The following is an 8,208-nucleotide window of genomic DNA, read 5'->3' as shown; positions in this document are numbered from 1 at the left end:
CTCAGGTTGGACAGGAGGAGGAATTTCCTGCTGGAAAGGGTGGTCAGGCCTTGGCAGGGGCTGCCCAGGGAGGTTTGGTCTAATTTTTTTCCTATTTCAAGATAATTTAATGACCATCTTGTTCCAGGCACTAATCCAGACAGAATGTGGTTTGGATTTTCTTTCCTAAGGGTGTGTGCTGAGAAAACTCCAGCAGGTATCCTTAGCACAGCTCTGAATGTGTATCTGGAAGTTTTCCCCTTGGAGCTGATCCCCAGTCAGTGTGAACTTCAAAGGAAACAGCTTTTAGAACAACCCCATGGCAGACTAATCCCATGCACTGGACTTTCCAGGAGCCAGCCGTGCTGTCAGACCCTCATCAGGGTGGGGAGGGTGCAGAGAAGCCAAAATTCTCTTTTCCTCACTTGTTTGCAAGTGGCTTTAGCTTTCTTCAGCAGCACCTGCCACGTACTGGGTGTCCCACATGGTCCTGATAACCATTTATTAAATGGCTGATATATCACTTCACTCGAAAGGGAAAAATAAATCAAATGATGTGAGATGTTGAAAATAGTTTTTATCCACCAAGTTTCAGTCTGAGGTTCTTTCCTATTTCCCATCATGGATACCTGTCAGAAGCTCAGGATAATGGATATTCAAACCCACAACCTTCCTGCTACAATTCTTCTTGCAGTGGAATCTGCAAGAGAGAACTTTGATGTGCCATTCTCTGTAAGGACACACAGGGGAGCACCCTGGTTTTTCTGTCACCCAATCCAGTGACTTCAGTCCCTAGAAAATAATTTTAATATGCATATTATCTAGTGGAAGGTGCCCCTGCCCGTGGTCCCTTCCAACACAAACCATCCTAGGATTCTATGACTAGTCCATGATATATTGCACTGGCTCTTCTAAAACTCTAAAACTTCATGAAGCTATTCCACCTCTTTAATATGTTAAATCTGAGAGTTTCAGGGCTCATTTGGGTGAAGGAAAATCTGTTGGGTTCCAGAAGAAAAGCTCCATAAGGAAAAGAGAAAGTTTTATGCAGTCCATTCCCCTTCAGAAGGCTAATTCCATATTACCAGCAAGTATTTATATGTAAGTTTAATAAGCATTTTATCAGGGTTACTGAGGCTATTTCCTGTGGCTATTTTCTCCAACACCCTTTTGTTCATCTATTGACCGAGTATCTTTAAATATTCTTTCTACTTATACATATTATCCACCAATACCAATGTCAAGAGCAGTGATTGCAGTGTCTGTTTCTACCACCCCTTATAACAAAAAAATCCTAAATCTTCACTAATTTAGGCAAGGATGTGTGACCACCTGGACTGGAAGGAGATGTGGTTGAGGATATGTCTGACTGCGAGGATATGTGAGGTATAAATAATATCAGTGCTCTTCTGGGTCCATCAGAGGGATTCTGTCCTACTTTCAGTGAGAATTCCTGGTTCCAGGTCCAGTAGGTGACACCACCACACTAATTTTCCAGATTTCTTCCCAATAATCTCTTTTTTTGGGGGACACACACACACACACACACAAATAAAAAAAATTAGGGTTGTTTGGTTTTGGTTTGTGGGGTTTGTTTTGTGGTCGTTGTTTTTATTTGTCACCTCCCCCTGAGATGTCTAAGCCTCATTTTTTTTTCGTTTTTTGCCCCCTGACAACCAACCATCCATGTGTCCTGAGCTGCAAAACCCCTTTCTGACCTTTCCAGTGGGAGGAACATCACACTGTGCTCAACACACTGGCTACTGTTACCACAAAGTGATCTCTGTGTTTACCTGGTGAAGAAATCAGTTGATGTTTCCATCTCTTTTTCTTTTGAGTGTTTGTGTTTTCAGGGCCCCTTCAGTCCTTCCTGCTCTCCTTCTCCTGCTGAAATCCCCCCACTGTTCCCTTTCCCACCTTCAGCCACCTCCTTGAGCATCCCATTATCAATCCTTCCCAAATTCCACCTCGGGCACTGTATGGAAATAATAAGTTTTAGAGCCCACTGTGCAACAGTCCCCCCATTCCAGAGACTTTTTTTCTGTTGAAGTTGGAGTCCAACACTTCCCCTCATTGTTCCATTAAGGATTCCAGCTTGGGCAGCTCCAGGTTCTGTCCTCCTTGTCAGGATTCCTGCCTTGCAGACACTAATTGTTGTGGAAATTTGAGTGGCACCATCGATTTGGGGGCTGTTTTGCCCTGTGTGCAGGTTCTAATTGCTGATTTCCTGCAAAAAGTTGACATAATTAATTGGTAATGATTTCCTTTGTTCTCCACGAGGCAGAGCACACTCTGCTTTGACATCAGAGATAAGCTGATAGGGCAGGCCCTACAAAAATAATGAGTATCCCGTGGTTTGGGTGGGGTTTTTGTTTCATTTGGTTTGGGGGAGTTTTTCTATTTATTTTTGTTTGTTTGTTTGTTTTAAATAAAATGCCTCCTCCAGTCTGTTTGGGTTTAATTATTTAAATTTTCTAATTTAGTTAATACCCTTCCTTCTATTCTAATAATAGAAGGTGTAATTCAAAAAAAAAAAAAAGCAAAGCTACAGGAGCTACATTTAGTCCAGAAATAGAAATCCCTCTGTGTTAAAAATCCCAGGAAATATCAGGTTTTAGCCATCCCCAACTCCTCTCTACAGAATTTGCTCCTAAACAGTTCCCTACAGAATCCTGCCCTGGCTGTAATTCCCACATCTTCAATCTTCAGGAGCACTGAAGAAAGAAGGGACTTTGGATCCCTGAAAACAAGTGATATATAAGGTGCTTAATGCTTTAATATTTCATTTAATTTAATTTCACTGTTTAACTATTTAGTATTTAATTAACTTTAGTAGAGTGTAAACACAAAAGGACACAACTTAAAACCACCACTTTTTGACTTTTCTGTGATAGTTTGACCCATGACTTAATTGCAATATTTTTTTTGCCACAAAATATATTTACAAGGGAAATATTTTAAAATTGGAAGCAACTCTTGCCCTGGATCACAACACCGTGAAGACCAACCACGAGAACTTTTTGCTCTTGAGTCTCTTGTAAATCAGATTTTCAGGGTCCTTTAATCTCTTGACTTTCCAAACTCTCTGAAAGGACTTTTGAGTTAAACTTAGACCTGGTTAGAAATAAAGAACCATTTCAGCATCAGTAAACGCTGAAATAAAATCAAGGTCTACACTAATTATTATGATTCTAAATATATATAATATTTTATATATATATAAAAATATAAAATATAAAATATATATTCTAAATACATAATGTATATAATATAAAAATTACATATTGTCTAAAGTTTAAGGTTTGCTTTCTTAGGAAGCCTCAAGGAGCTGCATCCCATTTCCTTTTATTAATTTTTTATTTTTTGGAATACTCTTTTTTTGGACACTCATTTTTTTGGATACTTCTTTTTTCAAGTCAAAAATTGCTGTGAACAACAATTGTCTGTTCATGATTCTCAGCTCTTCTCCTTGAGAAGCTCAAGTTTAGCCAGTTTATCACCATATACAAAACATTCATAACTCTACTTTTCTTTGCTAATAAAAACCTTCTTTAAAGTGATTTAGAATTTTCAGATCGTTATAAAACCTTCTGTACATTTGTATCCAAAAGCCCACCATCTGGTTTTTTTTTTTAATTTTATATATATGTGTAATTTTCAGCACATGTGACCTCAGCAAAATGTTTAGTCCTTGTTTTTACTACACTTGAAGTGCTCTTGTTTTTTTTTGTAACTCGCACTGAATGTCTAATGAACATATTGAACATTGCAAAAACTCTCTTGGACTAATTAAATTTTAAACTGGAAATCACCAAAAGAGCAATTTGGGGCTAAAATAACACCCTTTCTCTGCTGAAAAAAAAAAAAAAAAAAAACCACAAAAAACATTTGGCAAGGCTGACATCTTGAGCAGTTTTTTGTTTTCAACCTTCTGTCCCTGTGAACTCATCTTTTTAAAAGTAACATGAGGGATAGTAAATGCAGCTGATCCGCCAGTTATTACAGTAATGGCAGCTCCCTCTTCACTGCCATTTATTTTGATTTGATCCTTCTCCTAAAGTGCATAAAAAACACAGGGCCTGAAGGTTTGGCATGTGAGAATTACTTTAATCTTGCAATGATTTTACACCTGAAAGGCCACACAGCATTAGTGGATTTTTGCTGCAAATTTAATCCTAATTTATTTCTTCTGCCCAACATTTGTTTTGAATTTGACAGCTTAAATATCCCCAGGAAAACACACCACCTACAGATTTCAATGGGAACTGGGCTGGAATAATGTGTTTTACCTACGAGACACAGTTCTTTGACTGTTGTTATAAAGTCTATTATCAAAATGGTTTTGCTTTCTTTGGGTAATTCTGGAAATAATACAGAGACTGCAAAGTCATCTGATGATTTGCAATATAAAGGTCACATAACCATGTGTATATAATATTCATTAAATTGAGTGTTATATACTCATATGCAATGTGTACACAGAGCTATATATTCAATTTAACAATGTAAATGTTTTATTCCATTTATATCTCTCTGTATAATGTATTATTCCATTTATATATATATACAGACACATTTTATTTTGCAACCCACTATCAGCCCATTCCTTCTGTTCTCTTTAAAGTTTGTTTCCTGTGGATTTATGGCTCCATCAGGTTCAAAGCCCACGGAACACACTGTGGATATAAAGGGTGGCAGTAAGTGGATTAGGGAAAAAATGGGACTGAAAAGCTGTGATTTAAAGGGGTAGAGAACTGGGATTAGTTGGGGAATAAATGTTGCACGGTGACATTTGTCCTCAAAGAGAAGTCAGACAAAGAAAGCCAAGAAGGCAGGCTGGGAATGGGAGATCTCCAGAGCTCTGGCAAGAACTGGGATGGTGGAAAGGGGATTAATTGAGGTGAAAACAATGAATGGCTGAGTGAGAATGAGGAAGGAAGGATGAGGGATAACAAAAGTTTGGAGGTGGTGGGAAGAGGTGCTGGAATCTCTACTATGGAGAAGGTGAAGTGGATCTTCAGTGCCACAGTTCCTCCTTTTCCCTTGGACTGCAGCAGGCAGGGATAGTTATTTATTTATTGCCTAAACCTCTGCCTCCTTCCTGCCATCAACTTGCTTTCATTTCATGGAAAGGAAAAGCACAGCACTGAAAGAATGAGAGAGAAGGCAAAAGAAGATGACAACTGGGACTTCCAGTTGAGGTGCTGGAGGTCTACCCTGGGGTAGCCAAAAGGTGAGAGCACCTCCAGCCCCATTTCCATTAACTGTGTATAAATCTGGGCATTTTCAGTCTGATTTCATCTTTACTGGTGGAGAAAATCTCACATGGAATCACTGACTAAAGCACATGCTTAGAAAAACTAAACTGTGTCTTGTTTTCGACTCCTGGGAGTGGAGAAAGTGCCAATTCAGCTGCACTTCAGGTTGTTTTCTCAATCCAGGAGCCACTTGGATATTTCTTGGAAAAATTATGGCCAGTAAGTGCATGATTTTGTCTCACCACTTTTCCCTTTGAAGTGGACAGAGGGCAGTTCTAAGGGCTTGTGCTGATTTCCCACAATAAATAATATTTGGGAGTGTCTGAGGATAAAAAATACCCTCTCTTCAGCAAATAAGAGAAACTTTTGCAGTGAATTCAGCCTTTTTTTCACTGTTGTACCTTCAGAATTAGGGAACTCACTTGTATTGGGAAGAAAAAGTCCTCTTGGAAGTGAATTTATTGTGTGATAAAACTACTGGATTTCTTTAAAACAACAGCTTTGTAAAGCTCAGACCTGCTCTATCCTTAGATAAGTAACACAAATAGAATAGTTCTGACAGCACCAGAGCTTGGTAGAAAAAGGAAGCAGAAAAAGGAAATAAGTTCTGCTTCCACGACTGAATTAAAATGTAAAATGAATGGAGTTCCTGAGAATTAACTTGAGTTTGAAATGTCTGACTGGGCATGTGGAAAAAAAGCCATTCAGAGGAAACTAAAGCTGTGTCTCAGTCCTAAAAGCTACCAAACATTTTGAGATGTTTCATATTGAAATGTTTTAGGCCACATCCCCTGCAGGAGATTCAAAGCTATGTGCTGTTCAATATTTACTGTTCCTTTAAAATAGAGGGTTTTTTTTTTTAAATTGAGGCAGCAGCTCCTGGCCCTGTGTGCACACCCAGAAAACTATTAATTAAAAATGCTCACACAGAGAATCTCTTTAAACTCAGGCAATAATAACTGTAAAGGAGTTGAAAGCAAACATCTGCACTTGCTGGATTCCAGGTTATTGGTAATTATTCCCTTTGGAATTTATTAGCCTTGTGTAGGCAAAATAAACACTCCAGTTTAGAGCAGGTAATAGAAACCCTTCCCCTGGTACCTGTAAAGTCTCCACAGTTCCTGTCTAAGCACTTTAGGAGAGGTTTTAATTCCCCAAAGCCAAATCACAGCACAATGCAGGGGGGTTGTTCCTGTTTCCAGCCTTTAAGTGTCTTTTCCAGCTTTCCCAATACAAATCTATCTGCAGGAAGAGTCTTTCCAATTCCAGAGCTCCCCAGGTGCTTAAATGATTTCAAATCTCTGAATAAAAATGAACGTAGAGTGAAATAAAATATAGAGCTGATGTGTATAAAATTACACACAACCACATTTTTTTGGAGCCTGTTTATTCTGTGCACTCTGCTGCCTCATGGAGCTCATCTGAAAGGTTTTTATTGTGTTATTGACCGGTTTGAAGCACCAAAATAAGTTGTCATGTCATCATTTTAATAAAGGCAAACGCTTTTAAATAGAAGAGGCAACAAAACAGTTCTATTACTCAGTAAAAAAATAGCTAAATTTCAAGATATTTTCTTCCTTTTTTAAAAAAGTATTTGATTCACAATATTTTCTTTCATTTCCTTCCACAAAAGTTTCACAATTTGGGGTATCAATTTAGTCTTCTGCAGGATCTAAGATTAAAAAAATAGCAGTAAATAAGTCAGCTACAAGTTAGGCAGAGCTTACAGCCATCCCCAACATCCTGCTGAAGCTCTCCCAGGGAGATCTTTAGGTTTGTCACAGTTTTTTTTCAATTTTCAAGGCCTTGAAAAAGTTATTATGTGCATATGTATGGGAAAAGGAAGAACTCAAACTCTCAGAAAGCATTTATTCTCATTTCCCATCATGATTGTTATAATGTCATCTGTGATCTATATTAACCATTAAAACAAGTGGTAGAAAATATATTTTAAATCCTTAAAATGCTTTATAAAATATAAACCAGTAAATATAGTTTATCTAGGGTCATCAGTGTGTCATTATTTAATTGGAAAATTTAAACTGAATTCATACAACCCAGATTCTCTTTCAAAGTGAATCAAAATTAGATCAGATTGCTCTGAGACCTGATCAGTCAACTTTGGAAAATCTTTAGGGGTGGAGATTCCACAGGATTTCTGTGCCAACTGTTCCAATATCTGATCATCTTTAAAATTTAAAAAACAAACCAAAACAAAAATAGAAGGGAAATTATTATATTGAATCAATTAACTGTATAATTCAAATAACGAAGTCAAATTTCATCATGTCTCTTGTCTCTCATCCCATCACTGTGCACCACTGAGAAATGTCTGAATTCCTCTTCTCCCCACCCTTCTGGGATACTTGTTCCTGGAGAAAATCTTGATGGAAACCATTTAATAATTAATTCCCTTTCGGTGCCATCTGGATACAGGCCAGATTAATAATTGAAGCACTATTATTAATAAGTAAATGAATAAATAAGTAAATAAATAAATAAACGTGATACCTATCAATGTTTAAGACACTGGACCCTCTACACCAAAAGCCAAGAGAATGGATAAGGAATAGAATCCCAGAATCCCAGAAAATGTTGAGCTGGAAGGGACCCACGAGGATCATGGACTCTGCTTTTTGAATTCTGGCAGGTTTTTGGGGGATTTGTGTAGGGAAGGTGTCCATTCCTCTGCCCTGCTCTTTGGAATGATCCTTGGATATTCCTGAGGCTGCAGCTGTGCCAAGCCCAGCAACACAAATCCAGAGTGAACCACCTAATTCCATGTCTCTCTGGCTCAAGGCTTACAAGGGGGTCATTGCCTCTGTTATTTATGGAAATGGAATTCTGAGTGGATTTGAAGCAGTTGCTGCTCTACTTGGCCAATTTTTCCTGCTGTGTCTCCCTTCTCTTCTTTTTCCATGCAGACAGAAAGGGTTCCAACCTCCAGCAGGAGAGATCCCCCTGTGCCACA

Source organism: Manacus vitellinus, unplaced genomic scaffold, assembly GCF_001715985.3.
Source record: "Manacus vitellinus isolate BGI_N305 unplaced genomic scaffold, ASM171598v3 scaffold_68_pilon, whole genome shotgun sequence".
In the NCBI taxonomy this organism is placed as follows: domain Eukaryota; kingdom Metazoa; phylum Chordata; class Aves; order Passeriformes; family Pipridae; genus Manacus; species Manacus vitellinus.
The sequence above is the reverse complement of the archived record's forward strand: the minus strand, read 5'-3'. Positions refer to the sequence as shown.